At 46.7% G+C, this 27,717-nt stretch overlaps 1 long non-coding RNA gene across 3 annotated transcripts in view; it reads left to right on the top strand.

Annotated features, from left to right (window-relative positions):
- Positions 1–8,683: 8,683 nt before the first annotated feature.
- LOC149357686 (uncharacterized) overlaps positions 8,684–27,717 on the top strand; it is a 195,433-nt gene continuing 176,399 nt past the window's right edge. For all 3 annotated transcript variants that reach the window (XR_016291865.1, XR_016291864.1, XR_016291863.1), the window contains exons 1-2: positions 8,684–8,790; positions 8,895–8,930. This is a non-coding gene — a long non-coding RNA (uncharacterized LOC149357686). The remainder of the gene's footprint in view (positions 8,791–8,894; positions 8,931–27,717) is intronic.

Genomic DNA, 27,717 nt, shown 5'->3' with positions numbered 1-27,717 from the left:
TTCATACTGTGCGCTCACCCTGGTATCGTAGAGGATGTGGAGATTCTCGGAAAGGTGCGTTGTAGCGACCACAAAATGGTAAGGTCTCGTATTAGCTGAGATCTGAAGAGGGAACGGAGGAAAGTAGTGAAGTGGAAGGCTATTAACGAGTTAGCATTAAGAGGGAAGGTAGAGGAATTCAGGATTTCGCTGCAGAACCGATATTCCGCTTTAAATGAAGAAGACGACCGTAATGATGAAACAATGAACAATAATCGCACAGCTGTCGTTACGGAGTGCGCCGTAGAAGTAGGTGGTAGGATGGTTCGACAGGATACCAGCAAGCTATCTCAGGAGACTAAAGATCTAATTAAGAAACGCCAAAGCACGTGGACGTCTAACTCTACAGACAGAATAGAACTAGCAGAGCTATCAAAGTTAACAAATAAGCGCAAGGTAGCCGACATAAGGAAGTTTAATATGGAGAGAATCGAGCATGCTCTAAAAAACGGAGATAGCCTGAAAGCAGTGAAGAGGAAGCTAGGCATAGGTAAAAACCAGATGTGTGCACTAAGAGACAAAAATGGCAATCCCATTAGCAATATGGATAAGATAGTTAAAATAGCCGAAGATTTCTACACAAATCTATAGAGTAGCCAATGCAGTAAAAACATTAATGAGAGGGACAATAGCGCGCAGCAATGGAACATCCCGCCAGCAAAAAAAGAGGAAGTAAAGAAAGCCTTTGAAGCAATGCAACGAGGGAAAGCAGCTGGTGAGGATCAGGTAGCAACAGATTTGTTGAAAGACGGAGGGGAGATTGTGCTAGAAAAACTAGCCACGCAACTGTATACGAAATGCCTTGTGTCCTTGAGCGCACCAGAAGCTTGGAAGAACGCTAACATTATATATCTTAAGTCATAAGAAAGGAGGCGTCAAGGACTTGAAAAAATTGGCAGAGGCTTAGCTTGGTTATGCCCGGAAGGTTGCGAAAGCAAATTACGAGCAAGTTTAGCGACTACAGTAGTGAAAGGCGAAAGCCTGAGTGCTGCACGGAACGCCGGAATTAGCTTAAAGTGCTACTGAGGTGTCCAGTAAACGACAGAGTTGGTAAGGCGCCTTTGCCTTCCTCCAAATCAACGCAGTCTACAACGCTGTCTATGTCAGAGCGCATCAATGAACGCCACAACAGAGGTCAAGCTAAAGATCAAACATGGATCCGCCGGGACGACGCTGAAGGCTCAAAACCTAGCGCAGTATTGCTTTCGCAATGAAATTACAGACCAATCAGCTCACTCTCCGATGCCTCAAAGTTATTTACTAAGGTAATCGCTAATAGAGTCATGACAACCTTAGACTTCAATCAACCAAATGATCAGGCAGGCTTTCGTAAAGGCTACTCGACAATAGACCATATTTACACTATTAATCAGGTGATAGAGAAATGCGCAGAATATATCCAACCCCTATAGCCTTCATTGATTATGAGGAAGCCTTTGACTCAGTGGAGACCTCAGCTGGAAGGCAGGCATTGCGGACTCAGGGTGTAGAAGAGTGTTGTGTGAAAATATTGGAAGATATTTATAACGACTGCACAGCTACCCTAGTCCTCCATAAATTCAACAATGAAATTACAATAATTAAGGAAGGGGTAATGGAGAATACCTAATTAGTCTGTGATTCGCTGACGACATTGCCTTGCTAAGTCACTCAAGACATGAACTGCAAATCACGATGAATGAGTTAGACAGGCAGATCAGAACGGTTGGTCTAAAAATTAAAATGCAGAAAACCAAAATAATGTTCAACAATCTAGCAAGGGAACAGCACTTCGCACTTGGTAGCGAGGGGCTGGATGTAGTAAGAGAATATGTCTATTTAGAGCTGGTAGTGACCGCTGATCCGGATCATGAGAGGGAAATAACTAGAATAAGAACGGGGTGGAGCGCATGTGGCAGGCTATCTCAGGTCATGAAGGCAGTTTACCAATATTCCTCAAGAGAAAAGTTTGGTTTGGTTTATGGGGTTTAACGTCCCAAAGCGACTAAGGCTATGAGAGACGCCGTAGTGGAGGGCTCCGGAAATTTCGACCACCTGGGGTTCTTTAACGTGCACTGATATCGCACAGTACACGGGCCTCTAGAATTTCTCCTCCAAAGAAATTCAACCGCCGCAGCCGGGATCGAACCCGCGTCTTTCGGGTCAGCAGCCGAGCACCATAACCACTGAGCCACCGCGGCGGCTCAAGAGAAAAGTATACAACAGCTGTATCTTACCGGTACTCACCCATGGGGCAGAAACGTGGAGGCTAACGAAGAGGGTTCAGCTTAAGGACAACGCAGCGAGCTGCGGAAAGAAAAATGATAGGTGTAACGTTAAGAAATCGGAAGCGGACGGAGTGGGTGAGGAAAAACGCGGGTTAATGACATCCTAGTCGAAATCAAGAGGAAGAAATGGGCTGGGGCGGGACATATAATGCGAAAACAAGGTAACCGCTGGTCCTTAAGGGTAACGGAGTGGATTCCAAGAAAAGGCAAGTATAGCAGGGGGTGGTAGAAAGTTAGGTGGGCGGATGAAATTAAGAAGTTTGCGGGGATACTGTGGCCGCACCTGGCAAAGGACAGGGTTAATTGGAGAGACATGGGAGAGGCCTTTGCCCTGCAGTGGGTGTAGTCAGGCTGATGATGATCCTTGCTGCTTAAGTCAAGCGCCTAGTATTACTCTCATGTTGTTGAGTGACGATATTTTCCCTCGGGTATTTATTGAAAGGGGATATCGCTTCCATTTAGAGTGTCTGCCCTTGTGTTGCGCAGCCTTCGTTAAAAGTAAGGAGCCCAGGGGCCTTGCTTCGAAGCTATATAGTGGGGTTTTCGCAGCATCCGTGGCAGTCTGAACTTTCCGAGGGTTGAGGATGAGAGATCCTCAACCCTTGAATAGATTTTGAATGATGGCGATGCACAACGAGCCACCCTGCATGACTCAGAATGGAACACTTTGGTCTCTAAACCGTTGACAGAGACCGTGCCTGATTTTGTTAGTACCCTTGATTTTTAAGCTACCGTTCCGCATGTGTTGTTTTTTGGTGAGTGTAAAAAATTCATTTTGCAGCGAAAGTTCACGACTTGTTGTGATACGAGGTGTGCCTAAGGCTTTGCCAGGGGGCCTCTTATGTTGCCTTTTTTCCTCTCCACAAAGGGGATTGTCATTGCCTGAATTTGAATTAAGCGAATTGAGATGAAATCTTACATAAAGAAGACGAATTAAATCGCATTTAAATATGGAAGTCATTTCATGGAGCACATTGGCAGTGCGAAAGGAACTGAGCGCTTTTTTTTTTTTTTCTCAGGCGGGAGTTGTACGAGGCTCCCTTCCGTCAAAGCTGCCGTCTCTCCGTCCACGAAGCATTCGTCCTCCTCTGGGCGCGGTCATCGTTCTGAAAAGTGCCGGGGTAAATCGGCATGCGACTGTCCCGACGCCGGCTGTCGGCGATGCAGTGTTGAACGCACTCTCCTCTGACCTTGTGCAACGCAAGCGTTTTACTGCCCGCGGCGCATCGAACCTCATCCTGTAATCCCACGAGCGGCGGCGAGGAACCAAAGGGAAAGACAAGTGGGCTGTCGAGGTTCCCCTTTAATTTCGGTCTTGTCCGCAGTGGTCCAGGAGGAACGAGTTAGAGGAGACTCCGAGGACGACATCAGCGGCACATTTGGGCCCGTTAGCATCGCCACTGGCGAAAAAACAAGCGCGCGATCGTATACACATCGGAGTCGGTCGCCCTCGGAGTGGAGTCGCGACACAGCGTTTGGTGCAAGCGTACGCGGTAAAAGCCGATGGCGGCACGGCCGGCTCATCAGTCATGAAGGTTAGCGTGCAGAAAGGTGTATTTTTGTGCCACAGTGTTGCGCGCAGATCTCTGTCCTCCGCAGATGCGAACACTTCCCCCCACTGGCGGCGAGGGCGCCGAGCAGTGATCGATGAGCCGGGCCGACTGCGTGGCATTATACGAACACGCGCTGCGCCGCCGCTCAGGAGCCTATGCGCGACATTAGCGGACGACGCTTGTGTATATAAAGCTATCCCGCTATCTTGTTTCCCTACTCGTTCGGAGCCCCCAGTGTTTCGTCGGATGGCGCTGCACGGACTATTATGCGTTGCCGCGCTGAGCTTCTCGGAATCGTCGTGCAAACTCACGTGGACGAGCGCCGCGGTGGCAGCGCAGGTCGAGGGCCTCTTTGTTGTTCGCGGAATTTGCGCGCACAGAGCGCGCAGCGCGTGGAATCTCAGCTGCTTACGGCTTCTAGCGTTTATCCTGGTACTGACCTTACATTACCTCGGGGGTTTACAGAGGATAGGAGCTCGTATTGCTAGCGACCACCTGAATGCAGCCGCACGACTACTACAGAGGAAAGATGTGCTGCTTTCTGAGAAACTTAGAAGAGAAATTCATCCTTCTCCGAGGCTCGAACCCGGAACGCCGCCCGTCAGGGCTAGAGCCGCTCTACCAACGAAGCTAATAAGGACGGCTAGCAGAGGGCGAGGCGAGGCAAAATTGATGGAAGACTCAAAAAGTAGGACTTTAGAGGAAGCCCGAAGGTTAATTACAGCGCTAAGGACGAAATACAGGGAGGAAATAGACAAGACTAAAGTCCCCAGATCAGTATGTTTTTTTAAAGATGATCTATAGAACTTTAGACAGGACGCGCGTATATTTCCCTCGTGTATTCCGTCTCTTTGTCGCTGTATTTATTCCCAAGAGGAATGTTAACCAACCAGCTGTCCGTTCCATTCTTCTGGAGCAGTTACTCGCAAACATAGACCTGAACGCAGCAGTATAGACCAGATTTTTGAGCCTCTCCCGGGCGCGGCCATTTTGCACCGACTGGCGCGCCGCGGTGCGGGCGTTTCTTTGGGGACTGCGGGGCTGCGGCAGTTCCGCGGCCGCGCCTGCATATAGCCGCGCTTCGGGCGCTAAAAAAACATTGTCGAGCATACTTCCGCTGCGTGGCTGTGTTGCAGGAAGTATTTACGTTATCAAAGCGATAACATTGACGCGTTTTAATGACATTTAGTTTCACATTCAGGTTAACTGTGCCGGCGCTTAGAACGCGCTCGTGCTTATATCGAATTCCGTCTTTGTGCTCCACCGCAAAAAAAAACTTTTTGTTCAATATCAAGCATTAGGTGTGCGGCTAGCATGCAGTTCCAATTCCCATGCACTCTTATTCCTTCCTGCCGGCCGGCCATAAAGCCTCCTCTCCACAAACAGGGCTTTCTTGTCGGCGCGCCAGTTTATCAACAAATTACCGCTGTGAGCTCAACTGAGTCGCAGCGCCCACAGAAAACAAATTTTGTCATGGTTTATGCAACCTGGTGCATAAAAACGTACTTTCGCTTTATTTATCAAAGCTTGAATAGATATGAGCAGCTAATCCAGCTTTCACTAATTCTGAGGTCCGAAGTCGCGTTATTTTATTCAGGAGCTCTCGCCGTGTGTGAGCGTTGCGTAGCCGTTTGGCTAAGTGTGGAAAATGTAATGAAATCGCGCATAGTATTTTCCTACGAATAAAGTAGATACCGCACCGCTGCGGTGGCTCAGTGGTTACGGCTCTCGGCTCTGGCCCAAAAGACGCGGGTTCAATCCCGGCCGCGGCGGCCGAATTTCGATGGAGGTGAAATTCTAGAGGCCCGTGTACTGTGCGATGTCATCACCATCATCATTAGCCTGACTACGCCCACTGCAGGGCAAAGGCCTCTCCCACGTCTCTCCAATTAACCCTGTCCTGCGCCAGCCGATGCGTGCACTGACATGGCCTGCGCCTGTGCGATGTCAGTGCACGTTAAAGAACCCCAGGTGGTCGAAATTTCCGGAGCCCTTCACTACGGCGTCCCTCATAGCCTGAGTCGCTTTGGGACGTAAAACCTTAATAAACCAAACCAAACTAGTGTAGATACCAACAGCAGAAAGATACTATAGATAAACCTTTACCCCCCAGATCCCTCTGACATGCGTGCGGAAAAAGCAGCTGAAATCGGTAGCGGTCGTGCTTACAGTCCTGTGCATGAAATGTGTTTAATGAAAACAAGAGCAAGCTCAGCGCAAGGATGCCGAACACGTGCTTGTGATGGAAAAGCACGCTCCGTCGGGACAACCTTCTGTCTGCAGCTCGCCTCTCCAGTTACTACTCCACTGAGTCAAATGAAGAGATCTACATTCTGATGCATAAAATTATCATAGATGATATCGCACGTAAAAGGCGACAACAAACGACACGACAGCGTAGAAATTTGCTTAGAAGTGACGGTTTCCACTCCGTACACTACCTGGTCGACTACCCTCGTAGGTCACGTTAACGAGTAACTGCTCACAAGATAACCGCAGTACTGTCTGGAAGAGGGAAAATGTGAGTAGTGACACACAGCACACACCCTCATACGTTAGCTGATGGAGCACAACAACGGCAGAAGCGAGCACGTAAACATGCGTTTTACGCGCGGCGCCGGTGCGACCCGCAGTCCCTCGGGCCGCGCGCGCCGACAGATGGCGACTGGTGTCGAGAGTAGGAGCGCGCCCGCAGCCTGCGTGTGAGGGTAAAAAAATCTGGTCTCTACGGCTGCAAGGGACGCAAGCTGCATCACGTGACTCCTCTTTCGTTTCACATTTCGATCGTTTGTCGTCGTGGTAACCGCGACGGGTTACTGATGCTTTTGCCGCGGTGGTTTATTGCTTTGGGCCTCAATGCCAAATGTATGCGTGACAGAACCCGGTGTAAGCTCCGATTTCTGCAGGAGTGTAAAATGTTAGATCAGTTGGCGACACACCATGAGAATCGATTAGTGCAGACACGCAGAACAGACAGAGAAACGTACGCGATAGCGCTCGGTCTGTCCCGGGTGTCTGCCCACTAAGCTCTTCCCATGCTCCAATTTCTGCCCGCGAAGTAGGAAGCTGGGAGTAGCTTGGTTAGGTGAGCGGCACAGAAGAGGGCACACACTGTCGAGCATACAGCGAGCATTTCAGGGTTTGTTTTTGGCTCTAAACTGTTGGGTAAATAGTAGCCGACGCAGAGGGAGCTGGCTGAAACATACCTCCACAGAATGCAAGCACTAAAAGATTGTTCCGCATCGTTTTCAGCCTCCTGCTCACCTACTCTCTAATAGTTCAAGAAACCAATTGAAACTCGGCGCATACACCACCACTGACCCAAACCGACCAGCCGGCGCTTAATTTCTTCCCATTTGCCCGAGTTGTGTTAGCGCTCTGTACAGTTCTGCACATGTCGCGTAGATTGTATCTTTTCACCAGGTTTGGTGACCGCTTACCTCTCGCTGGTGGCGCAACAGCTTCAGTGCTGTCCGTAAAGGCGGCAACACACGCACTGAATGGCAGATGAGGAATGCCAACTTTGCGCCCTTGTAGCGTCGGCTAAACTAGCCGAGACGTCCTGCCACACTGGGCACATTCGATGAGGTGGTTTGTTGCTGAAGTCTCCGATTTAATTCCGCCAATGGTGCACAAACAGGGCCGCAAAGCCATCTGCTAAACGGCCTGAGACGCGTCGTGACGGAGCTCAGCGTCGCACGTGGCCCTGCTTCGAGCGTCACGCGGGCTTTGCCGAGAGATGGCGCCATGCACCGAGGCCAATAATGTAAGCGCCAGCCTAAACTCTGCTGCATTCATCGGGTGGATGCTAGCGAGTAATTACTTCCTTAAGTGAAACCTATTCGATTTGATAACACACAGACACACTTACATACCTACACAGACACGCATACACACACATTCGCACACTTACGTGCGCGCACACACACACACATGCACACACACACACACATGCACACGCACACACATGCACACACACACACACACACACACACATGCACACACACAGCACGCACACATGCGCACACATACACACGCAGATACACACACGCGCGCACGCACGCACACGCACACACGCACATACACGCGCACATGTACACATACAACACGTACACAGACATACACGCGCACATGCGCACACAACACGCAGATACACACACGCGCACACGCACGCACACACACACATGCACACACACAACACGCACACAAACATACACGCGCACATGCGCACACATACACGCGCACACATACACGCACACACACACACGCAGATACACGCGCGCACGCACGCACGCACGCGCACACACATGCACACACACAACACGTACACACATGTACACACAACACGCGCACACGCACGCACATACAAGCATGCACAAAAAATCAGCAAAAAAGTTTTTCTTTGTTCATTAAATTGATTATCTTGCGACACCTTTATGCGCACGAAATGGACGTGTACCGTGTTGGGTGGCACGAGGCACAAAGAAAAAAAAAAATAAAAGCGCATGTATTGCATCTTTGGGCATCGAACAGCGAATGTGCAGTTCCAGTACTCAAGCGCGCCGAGGTTTAAGCGAGGAGGAAACCGGCGTACAAAAAGACTACTTTTTTTTTTGCTCACAGCTCTCATTCACGAGCTTTCGGCGCACCAAGAAGGCAGTGGAACGAGGGTGATTCGTATTCACATCCCGATGGTACTCTGACGGCAAGGGGGTGAGCGGCGACGTATCGATAAGCAAGAAAAAAAAAGTGCCGTCACATGATACGAGGACGACGCTGTCCCATGCGTCTGGAACCGAGGCTGGCCCTGCCAGCGGGTCATCTTTCGCCGCAGGTTGGCGCCTTCCGGTCCCAGGACGGCGCCGCGCCGCCGGCGTGCGAAGCCACGCTGCTTCTCCATGCGCCCTGCATCGGCTATGACTGGGACAATGGTAAGGACATCCGGACGCAGACTGGCTGTGGCCTTGGGAGCACCGAACATCATCTCACGGTTTCCTTTTTCCCTCCTTTTTTTTTTGTCTGTGAACGCGGGCAGTGGACAGCGATACTTGACCGACGCGGCAGATCGACGGTGAGCGACGAATGCCCTGGCTGGTTGTCAGGTGTTAGGAGGACGCTTAAGCTTCGCCTTGAGAGTAGAAGCGATAGCGCCTTTTCCTTCGTTTTTTATTTTTAATCACTCTAGCATCACCACACATCCCCAGCACACTTTACTGTCATACACACCATAACGCGTTAACTTACTGCCCCTCAAACACGCTTGAATCAGCGACCCTTTGTGGCACATATGCGTTGCGTGCGCTCTTGGCACGCAGAGGGCCTGGGTTCGAACCGCAATGTCGACCAATTTCCTTCTTGTATTGAAACTTCTGGAAACATTTCCGTCACGTTTCTGAGTCCTTCCTGTCTGTACTAAGTTACGGCGACGGCTTTTCGACCGAACGAGCTGTGTACGCTATCGCGTAGTATGTGAAGGTCCCTGAGCGCCATTTATGCATGTTCCACTATCTGCGGGCATGAGCGGAAAGCTCTTCGTGTTATAGGATCCCCGACTGAACTGTGCTAAACTATCTAACGCATGCGCTATAGTCAGATGCATCTTCAGTCTTCCACGAAGCTTTGCCCGTATTCATGTCCGCCACACACGTGTTAGAACAGATGTGAACGGGCTAACTGGCCCTGTTAGAACAGGGCGAGTTAGCCTGCCATTTTGTGATGGCTCCTTCGTCCCCAGTGAGTACGCGCTCAGTGTTCATCACTAAACACCCCACACTGTTCCTGAGAGATAAGGCAAGTAGTGGGTTGTTAATGCTTTCCTTGCTACCTGAGCCAAAATAAAGACAATGCGAAGTTATTAGTGAAAGAATTTTGGTGCATCTAACTTATTTAATACAGCCAAACATAAACATTTTGACTACGTTGTCCGTACTGTGACTGGTTAGAGGGGTATAACAACACCCCACGAGCCATTGTCTGTTGGGGCCAACTGCTGAGCTTCTGGTATGTAACTTAAAAGCACCCCACTATCAGAACCGCAAAACAGTATTAAGGCGAAAGCCGTTAATGTCTCGTACTCGCGGTCATGACTCTCTCAGTCCGTCTGTTACATCTGAAGTAAAAGTCATAACTAGTCTTTACTAGTCACAAGTCATGACTAACTAATCATTAACCAGTCATCAACTAATTAGTCATGACTAGTTAGTAATTAGCCAGTCTTGACTGTTAATCATCAATCAATTAGTAATGACCAACTAGTCATTGACCAGTCATGACTAGTTAGTCATGGCGGATTAGTCATGACTAGTTAGCCATTAGCCAATAATGACTGTTAATCATCAACTAATTAGTCATCACCAACTAGTCATTAACCAGTCTTGACTATTTAGTCATGGCGGGTTAATCATTACTAGTTAGTCATTACCCAATCATGACTAGTTAGTCATCAACTAATTAGTCACGACTGACTAGTCATTAACCAGTCATCAACTAATTATTCATTACTGGCTAGTCATTAACCAATCATGACTAGTTCTTCATTAACCAATCATGACTAGTTAGTCCTCACTAGTTTGTCATGGTCATGACTAGCCAATCCAAGTCGCTCCATGGCCGCCTCGTGTGTGCCTACGGCCGTCGTCTTGTTGGTGGCTTACTGCGCATGCGCTGAGGCGGCGCCAGTGCCGCACTGCTCTCTCGCCAGACGCCTTGCAGCAGTCGGATGCCTTCACAGATGCATCAACAGCAGCAGCCAAAGTTGCGTGCAAAGGCTTTAGCCTCGGGCACTTTAGATCGTCAAAGTGCCCCCCCCCCCCCTCCCGATTTTTTTTAAACCAGCACAAACCGCTGATGCTTGGTTTCTTCAAAACGGAAGTGCACAAGCGGTTTTCAGTCGTCCATAGCGTGGCGCGTCAACACATCGCATAATCCGCCATGAAGTAAATAAAGCCTAAAAAATTTTGTTTCCTTACGCTGGTAGCAGAAGCGAGCAATTTCTTAACTACTCAGATAATAATGGACGCGACGACAAAGCATGTGAATTTTTGCAACAACGTTACATCCGAGCAGTAACGTGTCTTCGACATGCTACGATGAACTTAAGAAGCAAATCATGTTGTTCAGCCAAAAACGGGCTACACGAGCCAATTTCCAAGGGAGAGAGAAAAAAAGAACAGCAGGCTTTTACTGCACTGACGGCTACTGATGCAGAAATGCCGTTTGACGACATTTAGCACGGGATCAATCGACGTGTTGCGGAAAGGTTGGTCAAATATTTAGGAGAATCCCTCAAGGTGGAGTAGATGTGTAAAAAGGGAGTAATTACGCATTGGCATCCACCCAAGCGCGCATTCATACGGCTACAAAGGACAGCTAAAGAGCGTTGTCAGAAACTTCGCAGTTAAAGAAATATTCGCCCTGGTCCGAGGCTCCTGGTCGACAGGCCCGTGCATTTTCCTCCTCTCTCTTTTTCTTCGATTTCAGCACCAGCAGCAGGTCGTGGGTTCGAATCCCACTGAAATCGGATGAAGAACCGGGGATAAAGGAAGCGGTTGCCGGTATTAGTTGCAAGCGCACCCAGGAATGACAGGGAAGAATGGAGGAGGCGCAAGAAAACAGTGCGGAGAGAAAAAAAAATTAGATCACTGCGGCGACCCGCACTGACAGTATGCGAAAGCACTGACGCCTCCTGGGCACTCGTCGCCTCTCTTTATCATTTTCTTTTTGTTTGTCAACTAATTTAACTACTGAATTAGTGTAAATATCTCATGCTTTCATTAGAGATCGATTTATTTACTCTGATTATACCTTCTTTTATCTCAATCAGCCATTTTGGTTTTTCAATTTCGCGCCGTGGTTGCTTTCCCGTCCACTTACTATATCCCCGTCCAGCCTATTCAACCGTCCAATGGTTTTTGCTGATAATTAATTAATTAAGCTATGTCAAATAAACATTTTGTTCGGTTAAATAAAAATCATCAAATACATTTAAATTCATTCAAACTTTATTTTTGTTCCTCTGCCTATTTTCCCACTATTTTCCCGTCCACCCATTATATCGGCGTCCGCGCTATTTCGACGGTTTTTTTTTCTCGAAAATTTTGGCGGTAAATAATTAACTAATCATCCTATCGACATACTTCTTTTTTGGCGCAGCATCCTCACATCATCCTCTATCGATCCACAACCATTCGTTTGATGCTACCTCTGCTGAGAACGTCACAACTGCTGGGGAGGCGTTTCGGGGACACATTTTGTCGACACGACCCTGCCGACATAGTCTATAAATGCTTTCGCATTAAAACGAGTGAATGGGGGAGGCCGCATGCGCCCACCAAATTCCGGAACCGCACTTTCTCTCCCGAACTGAGTCACTAGCGGGACGCGGACGCCGAAAGCGCGGGGTGTGTATGCCCCAAGAATGCATCTCTACATCAAAACAAATGCCGCTTTACCAGGTGGCGTATGCTGGCCACAAAGGCCGAAAGAACGGGGTAGGTACGACAGTATTTCCTATCAACGCTCCAAATAGGGTAACATGGAGGCACCCGTGCTCATTATGCGAAGCGAAACAGCGAGCACATGAAACGTTTGTAGGTTCCTTCGTTCGGGTATACCACACCGCGCAATCAATCACGCTGCCTGCACGCTTAGTGAGATTTAGTGAGAGTGGTGAGAGTGCGCGCTTAGTGGGAGTAGAGTCAAATATCTATTTTCCAAGCACTGATGTTCCATTCGGGGGAAGTTTCCCTTTTTCGGGAAATTCAGGGAGTAAAATTTTGCGAAAAGGAAATTTGTACGGAGTTTTGAGGAAATTTGAAGAACCGAAATTGTCTCACTTTTTCCAAATTTCCAGAGTTGTCCTCCAGCAGCGGAGAAAAGAACTTTATATGAAGAATTTTTGGTCTAATTTAAGGAATAGTCGGTTACTGCGGTAGGAAACATCGTTGGACGTAAATGTCGCAGTATCCGTAGCGAATCACCTCGCCCTTTCCCGCACTGCAGTTGACGATTTTGGGTTGAACAATTTCACTGGCGGCGCCTTGCAATTGTTTCTGGGAGATAACACTCAGTGCACGCGATAAAACGATATATTTTGTGTCTAGGGGCATTCTTTTCAGAATGTTCTCTTCTGTCTAGTAAGCAGCGATAAAAGAGTAGATACCCACCCTTTAACACTGCATGTGGCTCATCAGTCCTCCTAGCCTTGTCAAGGCCAGTCCAGTTAGCACCTGGTAGCAGGGTTGCCAGGTTTGGCTACTTTGCGCCAAATTGGCTACTTTTAGGACCGCTTGGCGACAAAAATTTGAACTTGGCTACTTGGCTACTTTTTGGCTACTTTTGAAATCGAAGTTAGGGGTGTAATTCCTTTTCTGCCAATGATCCATACATCTCTGCTTGAGTGCGTCAGAATGCCATACGCGAACACCATTATTCCGCGGTGCCAGTATTTTTGTTGAAATTTTGCCTGTAATAATGTCCTAGACAAAATACTTCTCGCTCCTGTGTTCACTGGCTCCTGTGTTCTCCCAAGCGAGATTCCGCCTCCGCTATGCAATGCTGATATGTAGGTTTCCTTAGAACCAGCAATAAGAAATGTCCCATCTCCATTCACTCAGTCATACACTCAATGCACTCAATGCGCTTCAGATAAATAAGGATGTGAATTGCTACTTAGCTGATATACCTTGTTTCCTCAGTTGGATACTGGTTCAAAGTGCGTTGATCGGCCACACATGATGATGCTGATAATTACAGTCTTGGTTAAAATTGTTCAGGGCAAATACGGTTTCCTTTTAGCCGATTACTGGGGAACGGGGAAGAGCAAAAGGCTTTGAAACGCGATGACAAAGTCTCTTCGTATCGTACAGCGATATCCTGAGAGCCATGAGTTCCCCAGTATACGGCTGAAAAGGAAGCCATGTGACCTGAAAAAATTTGACCAAGGCTACGCTTTCTATGCCTTTAGAACATAGGAACTGCATGTGGCGATCAGTCTATTTTTGCAATATAATGCTGAAAAAAGATCACAGGAGAGAAACGGAAAAGAAATAGGCGCATCAAATCAAACCCTTGTTTATGGAGCAGTGAAGACATTTCATGCAAAAAACATTGCCAGGCATGCCATATCTATATACATATATATATCTGGGAATTAAAATTGCCATGGCTGTGGCTTAGGAACACCAATTTTTAGGAACACCAATTAGGAACACCAATTCTGAAAAGAAGAAAAACTGTTCTGATTACTTTTCCCACACTCTCTTTCCCTTCGTTTCCGTGTTTCTGTCCCTTGGTGTTCATGTATTTCCTTTCATTTGATTTGCGATGCTTTTGTAATTCAGAGTTATTCCCATTCACAAATTACCCTGCGTCCTACAAGAATTATGTATTTCTTGCGCCCTTTATGCTTCTGGTGACGCTTTTCTGCAACCTTGGCGCTACTTTTGGCTACTTTTGACACTTCGGCAGCTGGTTGGCTACTTTTTTGGCTACTTTTCAGCTTTTTGTGGCTACTTTTAAAATTTAGGACCTGGCAACCCTGCCTGGTAGCTTCAGAGAACACATGGGGCAAATGATAGTATTAACGTTGATGTGCGCCTGCGTTTTCTTTCATGCGCTCCTGCTCATAAAAGCCCGTGTCTTTAAATGAAAATTCGGTTGGTAGTTAGCGCTTTTAAACTGCAGATCGTGGTGGTTAACGTCCGGAAGCGACACATGGGCCATGAGGGACGCCGTATAGTGCAGGGCTCCGCCGGACTAATTTAGACCGCCTGGTGTACGCTAACGTGCGCTGTCACCGCACAACACACGGGCGCCTTTTGCGTTTCCCCTCCGTCGAAACGGGTCGAACCCGCATCCGTGCGATCAGCAACCGAACGCCAAAGAGAGTGAGCCACCGCAGCGGGCATTAAGTGCTTGTGCCGTCTCTTGGTGGGTCTTCGTCTTTTCGTTCGGCTCAGAACGCAGAGAACAACTAGGCTAACCTCGCTATATAGAAGGCTCTTGGCTTAAAAGTTTTTCCAGGTTCAGTTTTCAACGGCGGACTGTGAGTATCCAGCGACTTTTAGCACCCTCTGCTGCGTCGCCGGTCTGACGTCCACCTTGGTCAGTGACGTCGCAGCCAGAGGGCTCTTTTGATTGGCAGACTGGTAATGGATGTGGTTGCCATGTGCACCATGATGACCAAGTCCTGTTTTAATGGGAAAAGTGCGTTTTTGACATACACCGAGTGAGCTTGTCTAATGTGGTTATATATACTTTGATGATATCAAATCAAATCAAATCAAATCGAATCAAATTTTATTTTCGAGCAACTGGATGGTCGCCTGGGCTTAAAGTTGCACAAACATCTTGACAAAGGCCCAAGAAACCAATACTGTATGGCAGCAGCAAACAGAAACGAAATAACAATTCTTGAACAATACAGAAGTAGACGTCAATTCAACGCATACACCTGTGTAACACAACAGAAATAAGCTAGCAAAAGGTTTGACAGTAATAAACGTACTAGATACAGTTCAGCAATACGAAAACAGCTCGTAAAGATTTGGGTAATAACTGAACTAATGACAGATGGAAGGATACAGATTAATTTGCACAAAGTAAGTTCTCAATTGTTTTGGAATAAATCCAGTAGTGTCTTTGTAATTGTTAAAGAAATATGACCTTAGTGGTCCTATAGTTTTTTTTTTCCATTCCATCGACACGTAGTTTTTTCAAAATCGATGCGTAATTACGACGGTGCCAGGATCCGATTCAAGTGCCTCCGGTACAGCAGGCGGATGTTGTACCTCTACGCCATAGGCATATTCGGCGCCTGCTATACCGCGCATAAATGTCAGTCGCGACACTGGATGTTCTCCTTTGATTTGGGACACACTAATCGCTCGGAGTTTCGGAGCCCCGTTTTGAACATACTGTAAGCGGTACGTGTTGTGCACTGCACGCACTGAATTCAGACTCTAAAGATGGTTTTGGAATAAATCACAACCCTGTTTCAGAAGCAATGATATATACACAGCATGTCTCTTCACCACAGAGAACCACTCTTGAAGCAAGGAAATGCTGTTAGCATGGGCCGTCTTCTCATCTGGTGTCGTGTGGTAAAACTTTTTTCACGCGTGCATAATTTCACACAGAGCGTTCAGTACGACAGCGTTGCCTCTCAAAAGTTTTTCCGGCTCCTCCGAGAAACAGCCAACTGTGCCGCTCGTTTTCGAGTCCTGTTTACTACAGCGCACTCTATTTCGAAAGCAGCGCGCAGTAAATGAACAGTACGTCATACAGTATGAAAAAGTACCAACGTGCACTAGTGGTCCCTGTATTCTGCCGTCACTCACAACTGCGTGCGGATCTAATGTGAAATTTTTTAAAAGAGTACACGCGAGAGTTGTAGAAGAGAGAGGTGTGTAAAGCGAACGCAAGTGCTGTGTGTAGCATGGCCACCTGAAAGACGTACAAGGCAACGAAAGCAGAAGTCGGCCTTTGTCAAGACTCACCGTCGCGGCAGCCTCTTTCGTACGTCTTCCTGAACCTACAGAACTCGCATGGTTTGCAAGTATTTATGCAAGGTCGTCGTCCAGGTGGAAACCGTATAGAAGAGTAAGTTGCTCCATTGTGGAAAATCCATGTGGTTTTTAATGTGCCTGGAAAATAAGCAGCATGAGCGTTCCTTTCTCCCTATTTTTCTCCATCTACACTAACTTTTTTGGCTGCATTATTAACGTCCCTGAAAATAAAGTATCAGTTTGGAAAAGTTGCGTATCGTGTCTTGTGCTAAGCAGATAAGCACCTCACACGCAAAGACACGGCGGTAGGTTTCCTTTGCTAACGTTTGCTGATTGAGTGACAGTCTGTGTACACGTGGTGTGGTGTGGCACATTGTTAATTTTGCAGGAAGCATTAAAAACTAGAAATTGTGACTGTGACGATACGGTAGCATCCTGGCCGGGCCTTGTGTTCCAGGTTCCCCACCGTGCGCGACCGCAGCCGTTCTGTTCTCCGCAGAGTGGCATTTTTCTTGACAACACTTGTTTATTGCATTTGCGAGCTGCGATTTTCAGATTCTTTTTTTTTATGAACTCAAACCGATAAACAGCATAACGCTACCACTGTGCAAGATAAACCTTGCTCTGTAAATTGAAACACGGTTATTGCATAGATCCCATCAATCAGTGAATCTACGGGCTGTGTTAAAACGAATCATCCGCACTAGTGCCACTGATGCTCGTTAAGAAACAACAAGGCAACGACCAAGCTGAATTGGGACCTCAAGCAGATGTGTAAACGACCCTTTGTGCTAAACCTAAAGGACGCATTCAGCGTTAGTTTTCTCCTCTCAAGACGTCATCGATATCTTCGACTTTCTTTTTGTATATATACAGTACCGATCACAGCTACGTATAAATTCCATATTTTCGAAAGCACGATACGCGCATTTCAGAGGAACTCTTCATAGCAATCTTCGTACCATGTTGTAATACAGAGTAAAGGATAAATGAAGAACGTAATGCAGTTTGTGCACTTTAGTGTGTCTACAGCCAGCCAACGTGCATTATCCTTGGTCAGAAGAAAGCCTTCCGGAGTGTTGCATAGACGACCCCGCAGTAAAATAGCGATGGGTTCCAGCCGACATCGGGACAGCAACAGTCGCAGAGCAGCGGGAGCAGCGCATGCGCATTCGCGTTGCACGTTCATCAAGGCGCACCTACCCTCGCCGATTAGAGGAACCCCGCGTCATCGGAACTGAGCGGAGAACAGCTCCGAGAACCGCTACACAAAGGGGTGACAGGTTCAAAATCGTTGGCTGTTTTCGGGACCAGGTCATACCAAGCAATAGACATAATCTCAATGAGACTAAAACCCGGCCTCCAACACCAACCGCGGCTTCATTTGCAGTGCAGCGAACTTTTGCTAACGATGCATATTTTCGGAGATTAACGCTCATAGCAAGTGCAAGCCGACAATGTCTACTTTTGAGTGTTGGCCGATGTTCAACTGGCTGCAGCTGCTGTTGTTGGCAGGCACGAAAAAAAAAAATCGCATGCCTGCTGGTAGAGCACTTAAGTGCATCTTTGAAGTGCGAGCAAAACTGCAGGCCACTTGTGGCGTTGAACAAAGAGAGACGGCCGACGCTGCATCTGGTCGGTATGCACGCCGATATGTGGACCGCTGCTGTCAGCCGCACTGATTGCGCCGCCAAAACGCTGCTGATGCTACGACCTGCGTGCTGGATATGCTCTGCTCGTTTTCATTGTTGTACAAATGCTTTCACAACAGCGGTAACAAAAGCAACAAGCAAGGTCGGAAGATGTTTTGCTCGAAACTGCACAATGGGCAGGTAAAAAGTTGAACGAACACGGTCTCCTCGTGGCCGGAGCATTTCGAGGGTCTTACGATGACCGCGACGATCATGGAAGTTACACCAAAGTCACAGTAGACGGCTAAGTGCGCTAGGGCTAAACATGACATGAACGAAAATGTATACCAACGGTGAAATGACGAGTGGCTGTTCTTGCAAAAAAAAGAGAAAAAAATGTTGCTTCTTTTTTTGAGACGTGAAAGCAACACATCAGTGAAGTAACTAATTAACTGCACTTACAGCTGTTTTTCAGGATGAAGCTGGGCACGTGCAATACCATTAGCCGTGTTGCCGCCCGGCGGCAACGTTTCCGCAGCCTTGACGAATAAGGCAGGTTGATAAAAGAGAAGAGAAAAATGCTGTTGGAAATATGAAACTAGCCTGGTTTAATGGTTCTTATTATTATCATAACTGTGAGAAAGCGACCAACTGCGGCATCTGTGTTCTTTCTTGGTCAACGGGACTGATAGAAATAGCATACGCCGGACACTGACTTGTTCGCGGGTGGTATACCTGCATAAAACAATTTAACAAACTCAAAATAAGTTAATATTTGAATCGGAAAGAAGTGCATTAAACAGGGTCTTCATTCTGGAAAGGAAGCAATGCATCCCGGCCGGACATGCTGGTATGATATCTCTGGCCGGTTTTATAGCGCGTAAGACAAAAAAAAATGACGGTCCATTTGCGTATTTGGGCCAGATTCGAATTAGGCACGCTAGCAATTGAGTTTTCGCTTTGGTTCCAATGTTCAGATCCAATGTTATATATATATATATATATATATATCAAAAGGGTAGTTGCGCATCACTTGACCGATGCACCACTGCGCCAGGAGTGGCACGACGAGGACTCCCAGGGATATATATATATATATATATATATATATATATATATGTACATAGCACGAAAAGATAAACGTACTTCGTTGCTAGAGGTAAAATGCTAAATTTAGAAACGCTTCATTTAGGCAAACATTTTTTGCGAGTCGACTCGCAATAAATGTTTACCTAAATGAAGCGTTTCTCAATTTCGCATATATATATATATATATATATATATATATATATATATATATATATATATATATATATTTGTGTGTGTGTGTGTGTGTCCGAAATGAAAAGACGTTGGTTTCCGAGGTATCTAGCAGAAAGAAGATGGCACTGGCGTTAGAGTGATGAAGGCCGGACCCGGGCCGAAACGTTAGTAATAAAGAGCCTTTCGCTGGTGCCCTCTGCTTTCTGCTATGACCCCAGCTATGACCACTATAAGTTTGGTGGTTTGGTTTATGGGGTTTAACGTCCCAAAGCGACTCAGGCTATGAGAGACGCCGTAGTGGAGGGCTCATGAAATTTCGACCACCTGGGGTTCTTTAACATGCACTGATATCGCACAGTACACAGGCCTCTAGAATTTCGCCTCCATAGAAATTCAACCGTCGCAGCCGGGATCGAACCCGCGTCTTTCGTGTCAGCAGCCGAGCACCATAACCACTGAGCCACCGCGGCGGGTATGACCACTATATATATATATATATATATATATATATATATATATATATATATATATATATATATATATATATATATATATATATACATATATATATATAACTTCGAAAAAGGCTGGTCCTCCAGCCGAAACGTCGTGAATTAAATCCCGTTATGCTTTTCAATTTCTGGTGACTTTACCTTATATTGATCAATCAGCTGCCAAGAAATCGTTTTTGATATATATATATATATATATATATATATATATATATATATATATATAACGATTTTTAATTTATTTAGTTATTTTGTAGTGTTGATCAATTAAGAATGTTACTGAATATGTTATCGCTTAAAACTAATGCATTAGAAAAGCAGAAGAAAAAACAACCCCATGCCGCCGGTGGGTACCGAACCCACGACCTCCGAATTACGCGTCCGGTGCTCTGCCAACTGAGCTACGGCGCGGCTGTCAAATCTTCTGCTTTAGGGGGTATTTATTTTTACAAGTGACCTAAACTTGAGAGTGTTCATCAGCTCTTTGTATGTTGGTAAGTGAGCGGTTTTCTTCTGCTACCAAACCGGCTTCACGGACGACCCTATTGCAAGCTGTTAGAAGCCCTTAGTGATGATGTATCTGAGCAGCAATCAGAGCCAATGGCTCTGGTACGATACAGCTTAAAAAAGAAAAAAAACAGCTGTTGCTAAGACTGGGCCATGGTCCGCGGCATCCTGTATTACTCCATTGTCCAATCACAACAATAAACGATATCAGCTTTTTTTTTTGTTTGACTATATTAAACAAGCCAGGTATCAAAATTCTAGGCCCTATAATGTTTTTATTGTAGTTGGCTTCTTGTCTAGGTAACGAGAAAAGTTTTAACTATGGACTATTTTTTTAGTCATGGAGAACTGTGCGGCGATGCTGAATGTGGGCGGAGCTTCACTACAGACTTAAATTGTATCTGACTATGGAAGCTGAAAGTAACGCTCGAAAATAGCAGTCTGCATTGCAGGTTGTACGGGGTGACGTTAGCCAGGTGTAAGAAAAAAAATTTGGTAAAGATCACGGATCAGGAATTGAAGCAGCGTTGTAGACAGTCGCTTTGAGAGCACAGGTGCAGTTCTACTTTGCACTTTGTAAAATTATCAATTACAAATTTAATAGTTTTTAAGACACTGCAGGCATGCGTAAGTTCAAACAAGAAAACTCTACACAAACCACATTCATGTTATTTTGTTCTCCTCTCACTATAATTTACACCCTACCGTCCCTGACGCTCAATAATCGTGTTTTGCAAACCTCCGAGGCTTTCTAGTTTCTGGGCGTTTGTCAGGACAAGCACTTTCATTCCGCATTTACACCATCGTGAAAACACGCGCGAATTTTCAACCACACATTATGCGATCTTTATATTATGCTTGCATCCAAAGTCACCTTACATACTGTTTTTCTTTCTGGGGTAATACATCTTTCATGCACATGGATTGACCGCCGTGCTTTCAGAATCAAGCCATAAAACTCATGTCGTGCAGATCATTCCGATCACACTGTACACCTCTATCACGCATCTACTTCAACAATTACTCAGTCTCAGGTAATCTATTTTTATGAACAAGTTAATTAATCATGAGGCTCATGATGATGATGTTATCAATCAGCTTATCAATACTGATCCCGGCATGCTTAAAGAACGTAATAATCTACTTTTAACGAAAGACAGGACTAGTTAAGGTAAATTTACAACGATACTTGCGGGTATATCTTTTTTGGATTGCTTTACCTCGCAAAATTAAACCATCATTCACTGTTCACTCATTTCTTCGACCCACAAAATGCATTTAATAGACTTGCTGTGTGGTGATGGCTTAAGAAAATTTCTTCACACAGTCTATAGACTGTTCATAGACTTTCCATAGACAAATCCTTTAGTCTAATCTATAGCCAATATAAACTTCATACACAGTCTATAGACAATCTATAGAATTATGGCCATAGACTTTTAGTATCCTTTTGTCAATAGACAGTATATAGACCATGAATGGACAAAAGGAAGTATCCGTAGAAAGGCAATAGAGTCTACAAGAAGTCTATAAACAGTCTATACACCACTTTTATAGGGGAAACACGCTCAAACCGGAGTATTCGTTTTCATTTTTTATTTCCCGTTTATTATGTGCCTAATGTACACTATGCACAATTTTCTTTATTACTGACAGTATTTCATCTTTTTTTTACGTATCATTCTTGCAATATTTAGGTTTTATGGGGTTTAACGTCCCAAAGCGACTCAGGCTATGAAGGACGCAGCAGGGGAAGGCTTCGGATGAGTTCGACTACCTGGGGTTCTTTAACGTGCACTGGCATCGCACAGTACACGGGCCTCTAGAATTTCTCCTCCAAAGGAATTCAACCGCCGCGGCCGGGATCGAACCCGCGTCTTTCGGGTCAGCAGCCGAGCACCATAACCACTGAGCCACCGCGGCGGCTCTCTTGCAATTTTTGATTTTATACTAACGACTTTATGCGCTGCTCGCGTTGTTTTGTAATTTTACATCACCCGCTTGGTTGTAAGAGTTCCCCATGACAGTCCTATACTTTGGGACCTGGTGCTGTAATTTTTTTTTGCTGTATTTACCTTTAATGTAGGCATTTGCGAATAAACTTGAACTTGACCTATTCGTAGTTGACGCAGCGCTCGTCCTAGGCCGGTGGTAGACGCGGGACCACTGCTTTACTGGGGCAGAGGCTGTGCCAGCTGGGACGCCAATTAGGTCAGCTAGCAGATTGGAAAGCGAGGCCAAATTCATCAACTCCTTAAAGCCTTAACAAGGTTGCGCAATACATTTTAGCGCAGGCGCCCCCCCCCCCCCCCCCCATATAAGTGTAATACAACGAAATTTAATAGCAATAAGCGTTAGTCCGAGTGACTACTACCAGTTAAGCTGGGATAACTCAATGGCTCGGTTGGAGTTCCAATTCCGCTCGAATTCATTCAGTCCTTCGTCACAAGCCCTGCCTGCGCGGCGCTTCAACTCGTCGGGAGAAGCCGCCGAGCAGGACGTAATCGTGTAGGAAAGGAATCGAGGTAGAGAATCGTATTGCAGCTGCACATATCGCGAAACGTACATATTACCGCTATCGCAATAGCGTCGTGTGAGCAAGCACCATTACAGGCCAAATATTCGTGAAGGCGATTCGCGAGGATTCCTTTTGCCGCTCGTGGTTGGGGCATATTCCTCTCAGACTGGTGAAAAGTGTCGCGGAAGGCTAGTCGGGTTGAAGAAAAACGAGGAATTGCAAAAATGACGGGCGCTTACCCCAATGGCATGGCGTGTGATCAGAACTAGCTGATTTAATGATGATGATGAATTTTTATGGCGCATGGGCAGCTTTGACCAAAGAGCGCCATACAAGAAGGTATTTGCTAGCTAGGTTTTCGAAGTGATAGATGAAACGATAGCGCAGTGTATAGCGAGCCTTGCGATCGTTGTCGTGGGTAATGGTGGGTTCATGGTTAAATATTAAGAGATTGCATATCATTGCGTTTCGCCACAATATTTGCTGTACCGTTCCTTGCGTCCTCCCCGCCGCGGTGGCTCAGTGGTTACGGCGCTCGGCTGCTGACCCGAAAGACGCGGGTTCGATCCCGACCGCGGCAGCTGAATTTCTTGAAGGCGAAATTCTAGAGGCCCATGTGCTGTGCGATGTCAGTGCACGTTAAAGAACCCCAGGTGGTCGAAACTTCCGGAGCCCTCCACTACGGCGTCTCTCATAGCCTGAGTTGCTTTGGGACGTTAAACCCCATAAACCAAACCAAACCATCCTTGCATCCTGATTATGCCTTCTTTATGGTCGCGCACCCTGCGTAATGGAATTTACTCTGCAGTGTCTGCTGAACTCCAGATTAAAACACGAGCTTCCTTACACTGTGGACTTCATTGGATTAGTTTTGAGTCAAGTTTCCGAACGAAACCTTTGACGACGAATTGCTTGTTTTTCATGACGTCGACGTTGAATTCTCCACCGAAGTCAAGTGGCAAAGTGCGAACAAACCGGCGGGGAAGGACTTGAGGTATTTCGGAATGTTTTTCAAAATGACGTCAAGGCATATGACGTCATCTTGTTGCTACCGCTCGTCACGCCCTATAATGGAGAAGGTAGCACGAGGTGCGAGGCACAGGCTGCGTGTCAGGGGTGGCCACATACGACGACGACGACAACGCTATGCTCGCGTACAGATTCTAAGGCATATGGCGCTGTGAAAGGGGCTTAATAACTTCGCCAGCGATTCTTTAATTGACTACCCATGCTACGTGGCAGGCGTGCATACTGGTCGGAGAGGGCACGCAGATCGGACCAATCGAGACCAGCTTTTTTTTTTTTCCTCGCGTTTCCCCGACACCGGGGACTGAAAGGCTGCGACAAACACCTTTACTATCATAACCTACTTTCTCCGCGCGCTGTCCATCGCTTGTCGGCGAAAGGTACCACTTGTTGACGAGAGCTCGAATGGATTAGCCATTGGAGAAGCGGTGGCGGCAATACTTTACGTCTACATCGCAATTGGGGCCGACGCAACCTAGGAAGGCATGAGAGAGAGATGAAAAGAAGAAAGGAAGCGTGCCCGGAGCTGTCATGCCCTGCATTCAGCCTCTCTGGTTACCCATGAAAACAACCATGATAACTCGAGAGCGGGGTGCCGACGTGAGAAAAAAAGGGGAAAAAAGGCGTCACTGGAAACCGCGTCGCGGCGGCGCTGGCGTAGGTGTTCCCGGGGCGCCGGAGAGACGCGGTGCGACGCGCCGATATCCCGCGCCGCTGCTGGCCGCGGGAACGTGTCAAACGAAGCCGCGGCGGCGGGGTGATACCGAGCCGTCCCCGGCGCACCTGTGGCGGTGGTCGCGCGGCCGACAACAAAGACCGCGTTGACGCGCAGGAAGAGCGTGGGAGTCGGCGGCGACGGCCGACTCCGCCGTCCGCGCCGGCCGTTTCTTGTATCAGGCGCCAAAAATGCGCGCTCGCGGAAACGGCGGCCCCGCTTTCCCAGGGGTTTCACCATACGCGGGGCTGGCGGGTTTTCGTGACGTCACGCGGCGACGGAGGTGCTGACGCGCTGGGCGGCGTGGGCTCGGAACGCGGGGCTGGTTGTGGACGAACGCGGTTGGCCCTCGGACGCCCACGTATCTGCGGCGGGCATTGCGCGGAGCTGCCCTCGACTGTTTGTCAATATACGAGGCCGGCCTGCACCGGAGCGCAAAGTAATAAACGGGTGCGGCATTCCTGAACTAACCCAAGTCTCCGAGGCCGGCCTAGCGTTCGGCACGGCTGTTTACCAATGTAGTCGCTACTATAGAGGGTGTTTCAGTGAATCCCACCAGGAGTTTTTTTTTTAAATGTACCTTTTTTTTTTATTTACATTGACTTGTAAGGTGAGGTTGGTGCCTGGCAGCGGCGCCAATCATATATGAAGCAATGAGCAATCACAGTCACAGTAAATACTAAATAATCAATGAAGACAGTAATTACAGTAAGCAAAGATATAAGGACGTAACAATACACACGTCACACGCATGAAAGTGCACGTGATACTGCAGGTAATATGTAAACAATGAGCAAAGACATAAGGATGAAACACTGAAGTCGTAGTCACTAACAAAACACAGTAAAGCAAACCCGTAGAGACAGCGGAGACACCCACGAGGCACGCGTGCAGACAGTCAGAAATTCTAACATTAGGAATTCAAGAAATGTCTCACAATTCCCAACGATTCCACTACCCTCACGAAAACATTACAGCGCTACGATAGCTCGTTTCTGTGCAGCGCACGCATGTATTGCACGCATAAACGTAATAAGACGTAAATAACTTTTCTCGAGGGCTGACAAGTCCCTCTTCAATCGATTACTGAAGTGTCATGCTCAGGGCGTTCCAATAAATGGCGAGTTGCATCCTCATCGTCGTGACCGCACACTGTGGTCTGCCTGGGCAATACAGCGTAGAATGTGCTACGTGTAGGCTGTTCCCTATCGAAAACAGTGGAGAAATTTCCGAACTGCTGTTGAGAAACAGTAGGATTGTAAACCACGGCAGTGGATAGCTGCAACATAGGCCAGAACTTTTGTAATTTGTCTTGAACCACACCTTTTCACTCATACAGATACGCAAGGACTTTAAAAGGTGACGCGTTTCAGGTCCCAATAATGGAACACCACAACTAGTACTATTGGCACGAGCTAGCCTCTGCGTCTGCCTCGGTGTTTCCAAGGCTAAGGCAATGTCTGGGTATATATTGGAACACTACAGAATGCTTTTCCAGCCTTGGAGAGGATTTTTATTGTTTTGTAAGCCAACCTTATGTTGTATGGCATTGAAGGAGCGTTATCGAGGGATATCAATGCGGCCCTGTGAGTCGCTGAAGATGACCCACACACGCGGATCTCTGTCTGATGATATGACTGAAGTGCCATATAAGCAGCGTAAATCTCAGCGGTCGTGGATGCTGTTATGTGAGTAAGTTTAAACGTTTGTCCTTCATTCAGCTCTGGAATTACAAATTCTTAAGCGGAAAATGAAATCGTCCGTGGGGCCTGACGATATCCCTAATAAGAGTCTGCATCGTTATTCCGAGCCATTAGTCCACATTTTAATTCTCCGCTTTGAATTATTACAAAGGGTCGCGTTGTCCTCGGTTTGGACAGAGTTTAGTCCAGAGTTTATACAAGTTTAGACAAGACGTGTCGGTAATTGACTGGCGTGACATCTGTTCCATCGCAGATTTTTATAACCTTACGATTTCTTTTACAAAAGCTTTTAAAATGCCTGTAATCATTGCTTTCTTCTGAAGTGTACACGTAAAGGTAAGAAGTTATGGATGACAAAGAAATGCTTGAAAGAAACACGTATCAAACACAGTTTGTACACGCACTTTATTGAGACTAAAACCGAGGAAGTACTAAACTTATTTAAAACCCAGCGAAACAAAGTTAATAGCCTGTTACTTTGCGAAAAAGGCACTATGTGCATAATGTGTTCAGTAGTAATGTAGTTCGGTGATCTGATTTAGTCTCGAAGCGACTTAACCGAGTCTTAAATCGTAAGAACTGCGATTCAGTTGAGCTCAGTGGTGTAGCCAGGGAGGGGGCTTGTGGGGCTTCAGCCCCCCCCCCCCCCCCCCCCCCCCCGTCCCCCTCCCCAAAATTTTTTCGAACTGTCACTGACCGCAGAATGGCCCTAGTACATATAAGGCGACTTCTGCTGTCTTAGTTTTGTTCTTGCCTGGACAGTCTGTCTTTCCTTGTGTAAAGGTTACTATCTGTGATTGCGCAAGATGTTTATTTGCATTGTTTGAGACATTAGATAGAGTGACTTTTGCTTAGATACGTAGATTTAATGGAGACATACGTGTATTTAAATATCTCAGTAATATACGTTGTGGGGCTAGTTGGTACATTCTCAGAATTCTTTTTTGCGCACACAAAGGAACAAATCAATGGTTGCAGTTGCACAAAAGAAACTGAAACCTGTAGTCATTCCATATCAGCATAAAGTGGCTCATAACCTCAAGCGCGTGGCTAAAAAGTTTAAGGTTTGCGCCCCGTCCTGTCTCCCTTGTCTTATTGTGTCGTCTTTTTGTGCGCAAAAAAGAATTCTGAGAATTTAAATATCTTGCTGCGAGGTTGTGTGTATACATACAGTGACTTTGTTTCCAGTGACACGTTTTTGTCCTTTATCAAGTTGTATCTTCGCATTTCTAATACTCCATTTTATCTTCGCACTTCTAATGTATATTTTCCAGAACTCCTCGTTTGTTCATGTGCTCGCTGTTGCGACTAAAATTTCGGTGCAATTACTCGCAATACATGACCGGTGACAGCTGCTGCTGCTGCGCAGTACACTGGAACGAAGGACAGAAACCATTGAGATTTTTTCCTGGCCGTTGCATTTGTACAAAAATGTAAAGGTTCTTGAACGACAAAGATTCATTAAAATATTTCTCCT

This window comes from Amblyomma mixtum, chromosome 3, assembly GCF_055824585.1.
Source record: "Amblyomma mixtum isolate Tamu chromosome 3, ASM5582458v1, whole genome shotgun sequence".
Classification (NCBI taxonomy): Eukaryota; Metazoa; Arthropoda; class Arachnida; order Ixodida; family Ixodidae; genus Amblyomma; species Amblyomma mixtum.
Note: the sequence above shows the minus strand (reverse complement) of the source record. Positions and strands in the feature narration are given on the sequence as shown.